This window comes from Lutjanus erythropterus, unplaced genomic scaffold (assembly GCF_056507025.1).
Source record: "Lutjanus erythropterus isolate fLutEry1 unplaced genomic scaffold, fLutEry1.hap2 Scaffold_157, whole genome shotgun sequence".
In the NCBI taxonomy this organism is placed as follows: Eukaryota; Metazoa; Chordata; class Actinopteri; order Lutjaniformes; family Lutjanidae; genus Lutjanus; species Lutjanus erythropterus.
Genome location: NW_028146634.1, coordinates 475,431 through 492,109, shown reverse-complemented (window position 1 = coordinate 492,109; position 16,679 = coordinate 475,431). Strand labels below are relative to the sequence as shown.

At 41.9% G+C, this 16,679-nt stretch overlaps 1 long non-coding RNA gene across 1 annotated transcript; it reads left to right on the top strand.

The window, feature by feature from the left end:
* The first annotated feature begins 5,788 nt into the window (after positions 1 to 5,788).
* On the top strand, positions 5,789 to 7,855 carry LOC146304294 (uncharacterized). Its single transcript, XR_014769451.1, has 3 exons — positions 5,789 to 6,095; positions 7,056 to 7,201; positions 7,405 to 7,855. It is a non-coding gene; the product is annotated as an uncharacterized LOC146304294 (long non-coding RNA).
* The last annotated feature ends 8,824 nt before the right edge of the window (positions 7,856 to 16,679 follow it).

Genomic DNA, 16,679 nt, shown 5'->3' with positions numbered 1-16,679 from the left:
AAAAAAAACCCAAATCAATTAAGTTTAGTTTCTTTTCATTTACGTTGAACAGAGCAGTGCAATTTACTGGGGGGAGCTCAGACTGAGGATACACTTGTATCCCTTGATTGGGCAGTTTTGGCGATTTTCATCTTGTGTCATCAAGACCCACAAAGGGAGATCAAAGTCCAGTGACTGACAGAAGTTTCTGCAGCACTTTAATGATTCTGATGTGAATATTTATGACCTTTGGTTTCACAAAGAGCTCATGAAGAAATAACTGATTGCATATCGCTGCATGTTTTGAATAATGACACAAGCAAGTAGAAAGTGTGATTGTGTATTATTGTGCAGATGACCATAATGGAAGCTGATAAATAGCCTAAGTACACAAATAACACTCATCAGGTGCCTGTATTAATTATAAGATATAAAAAGGAATATTAAATGATGATTAAAATCAACATCAGAAAGAACTCTACCAATAATCAGCCATTTCAGTTTACAGATCTAACTGAATGCTGTCAGGTGTCAAAATCGTTCTTAGATTTGTTTCTGTGGACACTTGTACCAGTCAGTTTGAGAGCTGATACAGCTGTTATTAGCTCGTCATCAGTAACTGCCATCGCTTCAGACTAATGCTAAAAGGAATCAAGGATTTTTCATCTCGCAGCTTTGTCTTGAAGCGAGCCCCCCAAATAGTGGAGGGGATACTGCTCTCACCCCTGCAGGGACTGTATTTTACATAGCAGGAAATCTCTTTCCAGATAGATTTTTTTAAAAGTGGGCTGCCCTCAGAAGCGCATGAAACTGAGACTTTACTGCAGGCGACGGCATGTTCATTAATCTGCTGCCTGCAGCACTCATGGATCAGTGGACTGTACTAGTGGGTCCTTAGCCCCCAGAAAAATTACGGCTAGTTTCTCTGTCCTTTGTCCGGTTGCCACTGTGGGTCCCCTGCACAACTTGGCCTCTGCTCACTGGCCTCGTTTCTGGCTTGAGACAACGTATGAACCCCGAGGCATTAAAGCTGTGGGAAAGGGGAGAGGGATGAAGGTGGGCCCTCTTATTCTACCCACTGGCCTGACCATGAAGCTCGTTGAAGGCTCCCTAAGGCGCACAGTCTTTTACTTTTGGCGCCAGTTACAAGAAGCAGTTTGCACGAGCCTCACAAACCTACCACGGTGCCTCCTCTCTCCTAGAGAATCCTTAGGGAATTTACCAGATTTAGTTTTCTAAAACTTGGAATCAACTTCAGCTCTTAAATCAAAAATTGTTTAAATGATGTTAGTTTAAGTTCAAGTCACTCAATTTCTTAAATATTAAACTTGCATTACTTATTAGATCCAGATTTATACCTAAATCGAGGAACTAAATTTTTAGTCAAAATTAAGTCTTTCTATTTCTTCAGGTATTGAGTTGCTAGATTAGATTAAGTCTTATCCCTAAGTTATTAGGACACAAATTTTGATTGAATCTTTAACCTATTTAAATCATTGTTACCAGAAACAAAGTCACTCAAATTATAACTGGATCGATCTAAATTTTCTGGATTCAAATTTAGTTTGAGAACTAATTAATTCCTAATACTCCTCAAAATTGCAAAAAGTGCACTTATGTTAATAAACCATAATTCATGGTCTACTGTAACTATATCCCTTAACCTATAGGAGCCCAACAATTATAAAGCTCCACCGAGCACGAACACCTGGCCAGGGAAGGGGGCCTAAAGATTCTCTATCCTGTGGTGTGTGTATGAGGTGCGAAAGTATATCAGTCATGTGTGCCGTGGGGCTAGAGTTTACCTCTCGGTGCCACGCAGCGTCCTGTGAAGAATAATCTCCTTTATGTGGTTCTTATGGTACTCCCAAAAAGGAAATCCAGAAACCAAGTCATCTCAAGTTTGCATGTTTTTATTTACTCAGTGTTGCGCTTACAATGTCACTTATCCACTATGGCAAAAATAAAACAGAAAAAGATGAACTGGTTTGGTTTGGTTTTACATGCTCTTGTTTCAGGCTTATTTCAATTGTTGTCGCAATTGTCACATCACCACGGCAGAAATTCAGTGGCAGCACGTCTACCAGACAAAACCAGTTCAAAAGTTCAAATAAGTTCATGATGCTCATCTGACCCCACATGTCAGTACAAGGTGAGCCACCTGCTCTGCACTTGCAGGAAGTTCTAACCACAAGCTCTTGTCTTGTTTATGGCAGAGAATACCTCACCCATATCCTAGCAATGCTAAAATTGAAACATTAAACATTTTACAAAATCATATCTTTCCTCACATCTAACACTGTACTTGTTGTCTACTATGATGCAAACAAACAAGTACATAAGAAATTTCCAAAACAATCAAACTAAATTCAGATCATGAACAAACATGTTCCTCCACATACACACAACTCTGATGGAACCCTCCTAAACTTGATAGATTAAAACAAAAAAGTGAAAATGACAATAAATACGTATAAAAAGTTAAGCCCAGTTGTCTGCACAATCTCGAGAAGTAAGATCCATAATAATAGTTAACTGTATTTTGAGTATTAAGAATAAATGGGATGGTGTATATGTAGGTCAATAGGTCATGACCGTAAGTCTGCGTGTGCATGCGTGTGAGCATGTGTGCGTGCGTGTGTGTGCATATGCTTAGGTGTTTATGTGACTAAGAATTTTTGATGTTTTGTTAGATATCTGATGAATGTATATCTGTAATAGTGTGCTGCCTAGAATATAGGTCAGAAACAGATTTCTAAAAGTGTCAAATATAAGCTTTATATCTAAATATTGTGACCAAAATAACATTATCTTTTACAGGCACTTTGCCTAACTAACAACCTTGATGGAATCCATTTCCAAAACACTTTCAAGTAGGTAAGAATTATGATCAACCATTTGTCACTGTGTTGGATTTTTGTTGGTTATTTCCTGTTTTATTTTGGTAGTTTCTGTTCCTTCCTCATGTGTTCTGGATTTACTTTCTGTCTTTGTCTGTTTTCCCTCCCTTTGTGATTGGCCATTACCTTCACCTGTCCTTGTCTGCCCTCACCTGTGTCTCGTTTTTTTCCCCCTCCCTAGTGTATTTAATCCTGTGTCTTGTCCTCTTACTTTGTTGGTTCATTGTACTCCTCTTGTCTTGTCACCGGTCGGTTTTTTCCTCGTGTTTTCTGGTTCTCCAGTGTGTGGATTTTGGTTTCCTCTCCCTGCATGGATTATGGACTTTCACCTGCAGAATTTATGTAAGCCTTTTTTCGTCTTTTGTTGTTTATTAAAATATCATTTGAACTCTCCCATCTGCCTCCTGTTGCCTGCGTTTGGGTCCTCCACCTAGTTAAATGTAACACCGTTTCCAAAAACATTTCAACATTTCAAAAGCTGAGTATACTGATGTGTAAAAACTTCCTAAAATGATTGTATATCCTTCCTCTTGTGTTAGCTTTCTGTTACTATCTCTTATGTTAACGGGTTGGTTTTGACCCGTGTCTTGAATCAGCCATAAAATACCCTAAAAACAATTATTTATCATCCAATTTGTTTCTTATCTCTTGGTTACCTTTTTAGGCTTCCCTAACCATGAAAAGTTTGGTTTTAATATTTTTGTTGTGGCCCCCTGGGCCTTTCTTTTAACAGCATAGCCCTTGTTTTCAATATAAAAAAACTGCCAAATGAACAGAATTATATAAATAAATAGAAGGTTGTTATGTTACGTGACTGTTACTGAGGGGTATTAGAACACATCTCTTAAATGTTCAAAGAAAGTATTTTTTTTAATTTTAATATTATTGACTATAGTAACATCTATGGTGTTACGGGTCAGTTTTGACCCATATATATTTACTTCAAGAAAAAGGCAAAAAATAAAGTATTTTTCTTTTCAAAAATAGAACTTAATACAAATACAAAATGAAAAGCAGAACTAGTGTCCATCCATCCATTTTCTGTAACTGCTTATTCCGAAAGGGTCGCGGGGAGCTGGAGTCTATCCCAGCTGACATTGGGCGAGAGGCAGGGTTCACCCTGGACAAGTCATCAGTTCATCACAGGGCTGACACATAGAGAAAGACAACCACTCACACCTTCGGGCAATTTAGAGTCACCAATTAACCTAGCATGCATGTCTTTGGACTGTGGGAGGAAGCTGGAGAACCTGGAGAGAACCCACGCAGACACGGGGACAACATGCAAACTCCGCACAGAAAGGCCCTGCCCCAGCCAGCTGGGGGATTCAAACTCAGGACCTTCTTGCTGTTAGGTGGCAGTGCTAAACACTGCACCACCATGCTGTCCCGCAGAACTAGTAATAAAACAAAATGTAGATTTGAAAGGTCAAACAAACAACAACCAATCAAGCAAATCAAACCAACAGAAATCAAGTACTAGATCCATAAAAACTCTATGTGCAAGAACATGCATGTGTATGCGTGTGTTTAGATGCATGTGTGGCAAAAAATGACACTTTTAGTGTGTTCTTTGCAGAGATATTTTTTGCAGGTGAAGCACAATGTTTGTCTTTCTGTCCTTACAGTAAATCTTCTTGTTGTCGCATGCTGTAAACTGTGTGTATTCTGCAAGTCACCAACCCTAAACTGAATTGGCCTTATGCACCTGGACATGTCAGTCAAATGACATATTTGACCAGACATGTTTGGTCAAACAGGCAGAGAGAAGCCCTTAACTGAAGCGCAAGTGGTTGGAGGAACAGCTGGCTGTGGACTGTTGGCTGATAGTTTGTTTATGATTTCAGTTTTGGCACTTATTATTGTTTTTATAATCTTATATTATAACTGGGTCGAAACCGACCCTAACAACACAAAGGTCATAATTTTAACCAGAGCATTTTATAATTTAGTAAATTTTTTTTTTGATTATTTTGTTTAAATAGAAGTTCCTGACAAAGTCAAAAAGTCTTGATGCAATAAACAAAATTTATGTAGTACTTTTATGCATTTAAAATAAAAAACGGGTCGGTGCCGACCCTAACACGAGAGGAAGGATATGTGTGCCTTACTAAGTGTGCCTGTGTATGAAACAGGATGCTATTCTAGTTCTGACATCTTGTATCGACTGCACCCATGGAGAAATCCTCATGAAGTTATTTTGTTTTGTTTTTTTGTCTTTTCTGAATCTTTTTTTTTTTTTTTTTTTATCCCATTCCTTTCCCTCTCCAGTAGGAGGGATCCAGGAATTCAACAGAATCTGAGCCCTATCAACCCATAACCAGATTTAAGGCTGGCCACCTGCTAAAGTCAGTGAGACAGATCATCAATATCAATTGCACAAATTTCAGCTCTCCCAACAGTCTCCTCCATCCTCGCATCTCTCTGTCATGACCTCACTGGGTGGAGATAAGATGTGAAGAGAGGAAGCAAGTGGAAGAGATGAATTTACAGAATGAAAAGCATCCAATGTCCTTGTTTGGCTGCACTGTCTTCTTTGGCTGTTCTTTTTTTTTAATTTTTTTTTTTATGGCAGTTGGCAAACAGCATTTTGGTGATTTAAAGGGGACATATTATGCAAAATGCACTTTTTGAAGGTTTTCCAGTGAAAATATGTGTCCCCGGCCTGCCTTCAGACTCCCCTGATATGAGAACAATCCTCTCTCTCCCTCTCTTGCTTGCTCCACCTTTCAGTGAATGTAGGCCAAAACGCTCCGTTTAGATTTGTGCCCGGCTATGACGTCATAGCCGGGCAAGCACCTCCTCTGAGCCGGAGACACTCCCTGTGCTGCGTGTCTGTGCCGCCCACTGAAAACCTACGAGTCCGCCTCCCGCTCGCCATCGTTTTCTCCGGGAACGCTACACAGGCAAACTGAGATGTTGAAGGCACAAGGAAAGCACAAGTCCTCTGTTGTTGGCTGCAGGAACGAGCACAAATGTCTGCATTTACTCCCGTCATATGACCCACAGAAGACCCAGTGGATTAATTTATTAATTTTATTTTTAAGTAAAATGTCCTCACAACACCGGTTAAGTGTTGCGTGTGTGTGCGGGTGCTAACCATTTTACTTCGGACTGCTTCTTCATCGACGGTCGGTACAAAGCAGGATTCACTTCAAAACTGAAGCTCAAGGATGGATCAGTACCGACTGTGACATAACTGCAGACATGGCAGCGGTAAGTTTTATCATCTTTATGCTGCTTTACTGTGTATTTAGCCGCTCATCCTGCCGTTAGCATCGCGGCTAATATGTGTAGCATCTACTGTGTGCTCACACGCTGGAGTATAATATTGAGGGAGAGTGAAAATAATCTGAACGTTAACCCTCATATGAAGCCAGTTAACTAAACAGAATAGTAAATTGGATGCTGGTGACTGTTTTTCATGTCAGTTTTTGTGTGACTTCATGCTGCTGGGTTTGTGTTATCGGCTCTGTTGTTATGGACGCTTCCTCTCTCCTCTGCCTGCTGTGTAACTTAGATTAGCATCAAGCTGCTAACTGTCTCATACCTGAAATGTGTAGCGACCTGCTGCAAAATCAAGCCGAGAAACTTGAATTCAGACTAAATCAGGCGTTGTGATTAGCGCAGGTATGCAGTTGTGTTTATCTGTGCTTAGAATGTAAGAACCAAAATAATCAGAAAATAAGTTTAATTTCTCCGGTTCAACAGCTTCCTCACCAACACCACCCCCTCCTCTATTCAGTGTTTACGGTGCTTCAACACTGATGCGCTAAAGGACGACAGTACAGTAACAGTAGTCCTGCATTACATTACAAACAACACAGTGGGGGTGCAGGACATGCAGGAGGAGAGGGACACGTCCATAATGACGACTGTTTTGCTTTGATATCAATACAATTCATAAAATCATGTGACTACTCACTTTTTACTCACAAAAACGGCATAGTAACAATGACCAAGTCACACTCATCAGCTGTTATTATAAATATATTAGGCAATAGCAGTGTATGATTGCATATATTGTCTCAGTGGCATTTGAAAGACTCTTGGTGTTTCCATTTCTTGGAATGCTGTGCAGGTAAATGAAAGTGTGGTTACATTTAATTTGTAAAAAATACTTACTGTTGTTCATTATTTCCATCTTTGATTTTCTCTGTACTGCTGTACTTTCAGACTCTGCCTGGCTGTCATGTATTACAGTGAACCTGCTGACAAACCACACATCACATCTGGTGGAGACCAACTCTTCAAAGTGCACTTCCCAAAGACCATGAGAGGAGCCTGCAGAACAAAACCAGTGAAGACTGAGCCCATGTTTTGTAAGTGTTACATTCTTTTATTTGTAACTAAAATTAAGTCATGTACATGTTGTATTTACTGTATCACTGTAACAGTTGTTGCAAAGGTTTCAACAAAAAATAGAAATAAAATAGAAAATTAATAACTTATATAAATACACACATAAACATAATGCACTGACTTTTTTGAAGTTTAAACAAAATCTTTCTGCAATATTGCACAGGATATGTGGCCGACTTAATGGACCCCATCTTTGAGAAAGTGTTTCTGGACCCGGTGCCAGACAGGAATGAAGATCCAGAGGACCTGAGTCCACAGTATGAGGAGCCAGACAAGGAGAAGGTCATCGCCAGCTGTGTGTCCTGGTTCAACTAAGAGGAGGTCTGAATCCAACATAGAGGCCCTGGGCGTCAGGAAACGTGGTGCCAATCCTAAGAACCAGACAGGCTTTGACAAGGAGTGACGAGGAAACCTATAGGCTGATACCTGTAACGAATGAAACATATGGAAAAGATGTCCAGTTAACAGTTTAGCCTCAAAAACATCAATCTTTGATGTGTCAAAGTTTTTTTTTTTCCAAATGGATTCAGTGAATCTTTCAGTTTACTGTCATGGATGATAAGTACATCATTTGACATGTTATACGATGTGATATATGCGATTCAATAAATGCCTCACAGTATGTGTAAAACTTCTCCTGTTAAGTCATGTTTAATATGAACAGTATCTGTTTATTTTAGGGTGTGCTTCTCCATTTATGGTGTTTAGTGAACACTGTAATGTTATGCCAACTTAAGTAATGTAAAGCAAACTGTAAAAAATCTGACATATTTATCTTCAAAAATACAACTAACAATATTGTGAAAATCTTTTCTGTGAGTGTCATGAAATAAACCCTGACAGGATGATGCAGGACCCTGACACAAAACAGAGTGTCTTACTTCATTCTGAAGAGGTTTATTTTACAATACTGACCTGCTCACTGTACATTATCCTGCTCAATATACAATGACTTATCACAATCAGATATACTTTATTGATCCCAGGAGGGAAATTGGTAGTGTTACAGTTAAACTCATTCAAGGAAGACTGGAATATAAGTATATACATATATTTCTACAAATATAAGCATATAGAATATAGAAATTAAGATAAAAATATTCTGTAGAGATAAAGCTTTTAAGAAATAAAAATAAAATATTAGTTAACATGTGCATTGTGAATTAAACTATATACAACAGTAGAAAAAAAAACTAAGACGTGTAAGAATATGTAAACATGCATTTGTATGTAAGTGATGTACAACAATATATACAGCAGTGGTACACATACTAGTGTAAAACAGTATGCTGAAGATAGGGACAAGTGTTATAGGATACATGTATTATAATAAGAGCATTGGTTGATTTAAATGCTCATATAAATAAATTCATCCAGAGTCTATTCTAAGATTTGTTGTGAGCATATCCACAAAATTTAGAAAAATGTAAATATTTCAACAAAATATTAGGCCTATGAAATTCAAACCTGAAAGACATTAGACAAGCTGTGATGGATGAGCAGGAAGCTTTGGCAAATTTCAAATACATAATATAGGAACAGGTAAATTGTTGCACATTATGTGGAGACGGAGCACAGTGTAGTTTACAAACCACTGCACACAGCCTTGACGTCTGAAAACTGATGATAAAATGATAATAAATTCTAAAACAAGTTCAGTATTATGATTAAAAAAATGTGGCTACATAAAGGACTATTTTGATAGTCATCTCTGCAGAGAATATTGGAAAACAAAGATAATTATTGTCAGCAATCGTCAAAATATGTTAGTAATTGGGACACCTGTAACACTTGTAGAGGTCCTTTGAGTATTAACGTGTCTCACCGGAGACATGACGGTTAACTATATTCACAAATTATAATGTCACTTATTCGCCAAAAATACAGTTAGCATTAGCTACCGAGCTAGTTACATTTTAACGTTGTACCAACACACACATCGACTAACTGTAAAGTATCAAGACACACAAAGTTGTAGACTTACCATTCAGACACGTCCGGCAACATCCGCAGTGTTTGAATTTCTGCAGGAGCCTCCTCTGGATCAAAATTAGATGTTTAAAATCTACCATGTCTGACAGCAGCCATGTCCGTCATGGTGTTCAGCGTAAACATAGCAGGCAGGACCGGCTGATTCAAGCCACGCCCACCACCAGAGAGGGGCGCGACTAGTCACAGCTCATTTACATTTAAAGCTACAGGCACAGAAACAGCTCGTTTTGAGAGAGGCTGAAATAGAGGGGTATAAAGACACGCTGATCTGCATGATCCGAGTGGTGTTTTATGAAACAAACTTCGAAAGCATGTTTTGAGGACCTCTGAGACCTATAAAAACTTATCAGAAAGGGGCATAATATGAGACCTTTAATGCCACCCGCTGGATTGGAGTGTTACTACACATGCCAGAATGACAGTCTGACTGAATTGGTCAGAAAAACAAATGTCTTTGTTGTATTCATCATGCACATGCTGTATACCGAACCGTGACGCCAGTGCCATGATGTTGCAGGAAAAATATGCATACTGTGACAGGCCTAATGAAGACCCATCATTTCATGTTCAGTAAACCCAATCTCTTAATTATCCGTAACTCAAAAACACAGACTTAATAAAACTTAAAATCGTTTACCACAACTGATTGCCTCACTTTTTTGAGTACATTTGTCCACACTCTTCCTTTATAGCAGAGACTGAAACATAAATAATATTGTAGAAAGAATTCTTTTTAATCCTAAAAGAAAATTATAATTTCAAAGAAACACATCTGGCCATCTGCAAACTGTGCAGCAACTTAAAGCCTCTGGAAATCTGAGTTAAAATACCATAATGCATACATGGTATCCATCAACATTATCAACATTATCAGGAAAGTGTACAAAAACTGTACCTTTAACTACAATTTTTCAAATCTGGATTAAAACTAATTTTTAACACTTTTCAGGTGTTTACAAAGAACCTAAATTACAAAATAGGAAGACTTTGGGTTTCCACAGTCTTTAAACATTATAAAGTGCTGATCAACTCTTTATAATAATAAAATAAATAAAGAAATGCTGAAACGTTAAAATGGGGCATCAAAGTATTTCAGATGACTTCAAGTCTGGTTGTATGAGGCACTTATCCATAATCAATGTATTACCTGTAGTAGATGGATGTCGACATTCCCCCAGTTTTGTAGAAGCATACCAGCACAGAAGTGCAGCAATGCACTGCTGGGGAAAGGGTCAGCAACAACATATAACATATTTTAACCTTTCTCCTTGCTGTCATGCAGCCTTTTTTCATTGTAAACTGTTAAAAGTAAAATTATATGAGCCAAATATCACTCTCTCCAAACCAACCATGTATTAATTAATGCTTCTGCCAAGAGTCAAGTGGCTTTGGAGATATATTTGGCTTGTATAACAGTGTTTTCCTGTCAAAAAAGCAGTAAAGCAGTAACAATATTTGAAATATTGCATAGTCATAGCAAGTCAAATATTTTTTTTTGTTGGGAGGAACACTTTCAAGCAGTTAAAATGTGTTTTGCTGCTAACCCTGCCTACGGCAGTACATTATTTAGCTCTTCTACACTGGTAGTCCTGCTGCATCTCCAAACCAGAAGCAGTCGACCAACATCCACTGTGGGCAATACACTGACTATGGATAAGTACCTTAATACAAACACACTTTAAATAACATGAACCATCCTCTCGACAGTTATTAAGGTAGTGTGTGGCATTCCTCTGACTATTTAGTTTATATGCTAAACTGTGCAATATGCAGTTTTGGAAAAGGAATTCAAACTAGGAAAGGTAATAATAGAAAAACTCAAATATTTATTTTATATCTTTTCATAACTGAATAAATAAGGCACCTAAGAGGGAAATGAGATCACTAAAACACTGAAGCCAGAAAGGTGGGTCCCTGCAACCCCCCACCCAAAACCCCAATATGAAGATTGTTAAATTATGCTCTTTGAGGACAATTTGTTTATTCTATCATTATTTATTCAGTCAGACATGTATCACAGTCCGACATATATCAGTGACTATTCTTCTCTTCTGATTCAAAATTCTTTCCCAAAACTACTTTGTGTGCCTTTAAAAACAAAATCTTTAAAATTGTGACACATCTTATGAACACAACTTATGTTTTTAACAATGGCAAAATTATTACATAAACAAGTTCAAATAGAGTGTGTACTGAAATCCTGAGACTACAGTAGGAATCTGAACAAGATGAGCTAAACAGTCGTCAACATGGACAGCAACATACAACAACATATTCATGTCGCAGACCATGCTGTAACTGAGTGAGCCACTAAAGTTCATTATTCCTTCAGGATTTCCACTAATCCTGTTTTGATCTTGACTTCTAAAATTGTGTCATTGAGTCATTCTTGAGTCTGCAGCTGTGGTGACAGTTTGCAGCTCCATGTGAATTTAACCCTCCCACTGCCTATTATTCTTAACCCTCTCCCCTCTCTCTCCCCGGGTCTGTCTGACCCCCCCCCCGCTGCCCGTTATTCTTAACCCTCTCCCCCCTCTCTCCCCGCACACGCACGCACCCGCACACACACACACACACACACACACACACACACACACACATGCGCACGAACGCACGCACACACACACACACACACACACACACACACACACGGCCTAGATCATGTGGTTTCAGAACCCCCCCCTCCGTGTTGTCCGGAGGACAGTACCACCAAACGAAACGTGTCCGGGCATGCCCGTGTCCGCCATTAACCCGCCGAATAATGTCCATCTCGCCCCCCCCCCCAACAAAAAAAAAAAATTCCCTCGACCCTCCCCCTCCGCCAACGCCAACGTCAACGTCAACGCCACCTCCGCGTCAACCAAAGCAGCCATGGCTACACGTTTCAGGCGTTTCACAGCCGAACAGGTTCTAGAACAGATTTTTTTCAAACGTAGAGCAAGAGTACTCGGACTCCGAAGCGGAGGACGTGTCGGAAGAAGAAGACTGCAAGGAGTACGACCCCGACCACGATGCGTCGTCTTCCGACGAACAACCGAACGGCGAAGAGGGAGAAAGAGAGGATGGAGAGGGAGAAGGAGAGGATGGAGGAGGAGGAGGAGAAGAAGAAGAAGAAGAAGAAAAAGAAGAAGAAGGAGAAGAAGAAGAAGAAGAAGAAGAAGTAGAGTCGCACCCTCGAGCCCGAGGCGAGACTTTCCTGTCCAAAAACGGACTCGTAAAATGGTCGTCGGTGGCGTACGCGACACGAGGAGACGGGAGACGGGGAGACGGGAGGACCGGGACCGGGACCGGAACCGAGGGGCGTCAAAGAAGAAACGCCAGGGCCCGCGGGATAATGAACGCAGGACCGACAGCGTACGCGGCTTCCCTCGTCACGGACATCGCCTCGACATTCGGCGCGTTCGTCACGCCGGCGATAGAAAACGTCATCCTGGACATGACGAATCTGGAAGGGGTGCGAAAATACGGAGACGCGTGGAAGGGGATGGACGCCGTCGACCTGCGCGCCTACCTGGGGCTGCTGCTCTTAGCCGGCGTGTACAGGTCCCGAGGCGAAGCCGCAGCCAGCCTGTGGGACGCGGAGAGCGGAAGGGCGATATTCCGCGCCACGATGCCTCTCAAGACGTTCTACACTTACTCGAGACTGGTGCGATTCGACGACCGCGAGACGAGAGCCGAGAGACGCGCGCACAACAAACTGGCGGCCGTGAGGTGGGTTTGGGACGAGTGGGCCAAACGGCTCCCGCTCCTCTACAACCCCGGGCCTGAGGTAACGGTAGACGAACAACTGGTTCCGTTCAGAGGTGCGGTACACGCTCTCTTTCTTTCTTTCTTTCTTTCTTTCTTTCTCTCTTGTTTTTTTTTTTTTCATTGCTCTCTTTCCTTCTGTTTTCTTTCTTTCTTTCTTTCTTTTGTTCTTTCTTCAATACAGGAAAATAACAGTTTTATTTTGTTTGTGTTATTTGTGTGTGTGTTTGTGTGTGTGTGTGTGTGTGTGTGTGTGTGTGTTTTATGTACACCACCAAAAAAAATAAAAAAATAAATAAAAAAAAAATTAAAAAAAAGGCCGTTGTCCTTTCTGGCAGTATATGCCGAGCAAGCCCGCGAAATACGGGATCAAGTCGTGGGTCGCCTGCGACGCCAGATCCAGCTACGCGTGGAAGATGCAAGTGTACACCGGGAAGCCGACCGACGGAGTTCCGGAGAAAAATCAAGGGATGCGGGTCATGCTCGACGTGACGGAGGGACTGAGCGGTGGCAACGTCACTTGCGACAATTTTTTCACTTCGTACGAGCTCGCGCGGCGGCTGCTGCTCGAGAGGAACCTGACCGTGGTCGGCACGGTTCGAAAGAACAAACCCGAGCTGCTGCGCGAGCTCCTGGCGACGAAGAAGAGACAGGTCCTCTCGTCCAAGTTCGCCTTCACGCCGAACGCCACCCTGGTGTCCTACCTACCGAAGAAAAACAAAAACGTGGTGCTCCTGAGCACGCTGCACGAGGACGTAGAGATCGGCGACCGTTGGGAACGGAAACCGGTCATTGTCCTGGACTACAACCGCAACAAAAGAGGCGTGGACAACCTGGACAAGGTGATCGGAACGTACAGCTGCAGAAGGATGACCGCCCGCTGGCCCATGGCCGTCTTCCACAACATCGTCAACGTCTCCTCCTACAACGCCTTCGTGATATGGAGAGAGATCAACCCTAACTGGATGAGCCGTAAGCGGAACAAGAGGAGGGTGTTCCTCGAGCAGCTGGGGAAAGCGCTCGTCGTTCCGCTCATCGAAAGAAGGGAGCGCCTGCCCCGCGCCGGACCGTCGGCCTCGCTCGTGCAAGCCGTGCAGAGCGCCAGACGTCGACCCGTGGCGGAGGAGGATGAGGAGAGGGAGAGGGCGAGGGAGAGGGAGAGGGAGAGGGAGGTTGAGGCTGCCGCGGGACCGATCGCTAAACCGGGCGGCGTGAGTAAGAGAAAGAGGTGTCAGGTATGCCCGAAGAAAAAAGACTGCAAAACTCACACCGTGTGCTGCGGGTGTAGGAAATACATCTGCAAAGGCTGCTCGCTTCCGTACTGCCGTACGTGCGCAGGTGCGGAGGTTGCGCAGTGAACGCGGGGACGATGGGGGGGGGGGGGGTACGTGAGCAATGGTCCGAATAAGGTTGTGTCTTGCGTGTGACGACTAACTCGTGAGTCACCGCAGGGATACATACAACACGCTGAAGAGAATAAGTGTACATACAATCTCCCAAAAAAAAACAAAAAACAAAAAAAAACCAATTGCGGCTGTATATACAGGCAAAATGCAGATGTGTCAGTCAATCGAAGCAAGCGTTAGACAAACTTGGACCTCGGGTCAGACAGACCCCGACCCCCACCCCCCACCCCCACTGGGAAACTCGGACCTCGGGTCAGAGAGACCCCCTCAATGGGGCAACTCGGACCTCGGGTCGGAAAGACCCCCGGGGGTCAGAGAGACCCCCTCACTGGGGAAAGTCGGACCTCGGGTCGGAGAGACCCCCCCCCCCTCACTGGGAAACTCGGACCTTGGGTCGGAAAGACCCCCGGGGGTCGGAGAGACCCCCTCACTGGGGAAACTCGGACCTCGGGTCGGAGAGACCTGGGGGGGGGGGGGGCAAACCCCGGGTCAGACACACACACACACACACACACACGTGCGCACACACACACACGCACGCACACACCACCGGGCGGGAAACGTGGACCCTGGGTCAGAAAGGCCCCTCAGGGCAGCGGGAGGGTTAATGTAGGCAGGTGCCTGACCATTCAAGGCTCTAAACATGATCACAGGAATCTTAAATTGGATCCTGAATTTGAAGAGAATCCAGTGTAAAGAAATCAAAACTGGTGTTACATGACACCTTTTGTATCACTTGGTTTAAAAGCTTGGCAGCAGCAATTTTGTCTACTTGTAAATGGTGAAAAGTTGCCTTGTTAAGGCAGCAGAAAAGGGATTACAGTCAAAAAGATGAGAGGAAATAAAGACATGAATAATGATTTCTATCTCAAATAGAGACACAATGAATCTGAAGTTAAACAATGTGAACTTGTGGAAACAGGAGTGAAACAAATAATTTACCTGCTGGTCAACACTCAAAGCCTGTCTCACTGAAACAAAGATTATGGAGGGTAAGTTAAACCAGTTTTGTTGAGCAGACAGTTTGACAAAAGATTGAGTCTTAAACAGTGTACAGACTTGAATATCTTCTGCATAACAATGATAGGAGCAGCCTGTCCTTGTTCCTGTCCAACACTTTGAATACAGAAGCTTGGTCAGTTCCTTTATACTTAAAATTGTACCATAATGTCTTGACACACACCTCTAGCGTTGTGTTTTGATGTGCTGTCTAAGTCTGGTGACTGAGTATAAAGAGTAAGAAAGTCTGTGTGTGTTGTAGGTGGGTGGATGGATGGTCAATCAAACACAGGACTTTTTACACACAAGAAACAAGTGTTCATGTCCTGTGTGAAACCAAATTACTTAACTTACGTTAGTTATGGTAAAATATTTTCTGTTCTCTTCTATCCTATTCTATTAATTTCCAATGAGGTTACAGTACATTACATTAGGTATGTTGAGTTACAATGTAGAGTTACTTATTTTAACCAGAACATGATCTTTTCCTGAACCAAACCAAGAAGATTCTGTGCCTTTACTTTGAAAGTCTATCTGGACAGTGCATATTTATTATTGCTCATTTTCCTGCAGAGGGATACCTGCAGTGTCATAGTTTGGAGTGTAGGGCTACTGATCAATGTGTTAATAGAAGATAACTTTAAAATGATCAGATGTCTGTCTGAAAGCTGTTTGTACAATGCAAACAGCAGTGAACCCAGCATAGAACCTTGAGGTTATGTAAAATTATATATTGTGTTATTGAGGAAATGTATACAGTTTTATTGGATGAGCTTTGATCATGATACTGATCTGTGAAAACAATGACTTAACTGTGATCATTATGAGGCAGAAATCAAAGATCAGGGACAAAACTTTTCTGATCAATCGTCTCAACTCAGCTGTTTTTGATCAGAACATGAAATTATAATGTGTGTGTGTGTGTGTGTGTGTGTGTGTGTGTGTGTGTGTCCTCAGTGAAGTGTATCAGTCTCTGCAGTAGCTTCCAGCTGCAGCAGTCAGTTCAGTTTCTGTTCAGTCTGACTGAGGGAGGTTTTTGTATGACGGTTTTTCACTTTGTGAACACAAGCTGACTGTTGATGTAGTGAAAACTCTGACAGTAGTAAACTGCTGCATCTTCAGTCTGGACTCCACTGATGGTCAGAGTGAAGTCAGAGTTTGATCCACTGCCTGTAAAACGAGCTGGAATCCCTGATACTCGAGTGCTAACATAGTAAATGAGGAGTTTAGGAGTTTCTCCATCTCTCTGTTGGTACCAGGATAAGTAGCTCCCACCATAAACATCCTGACTGGT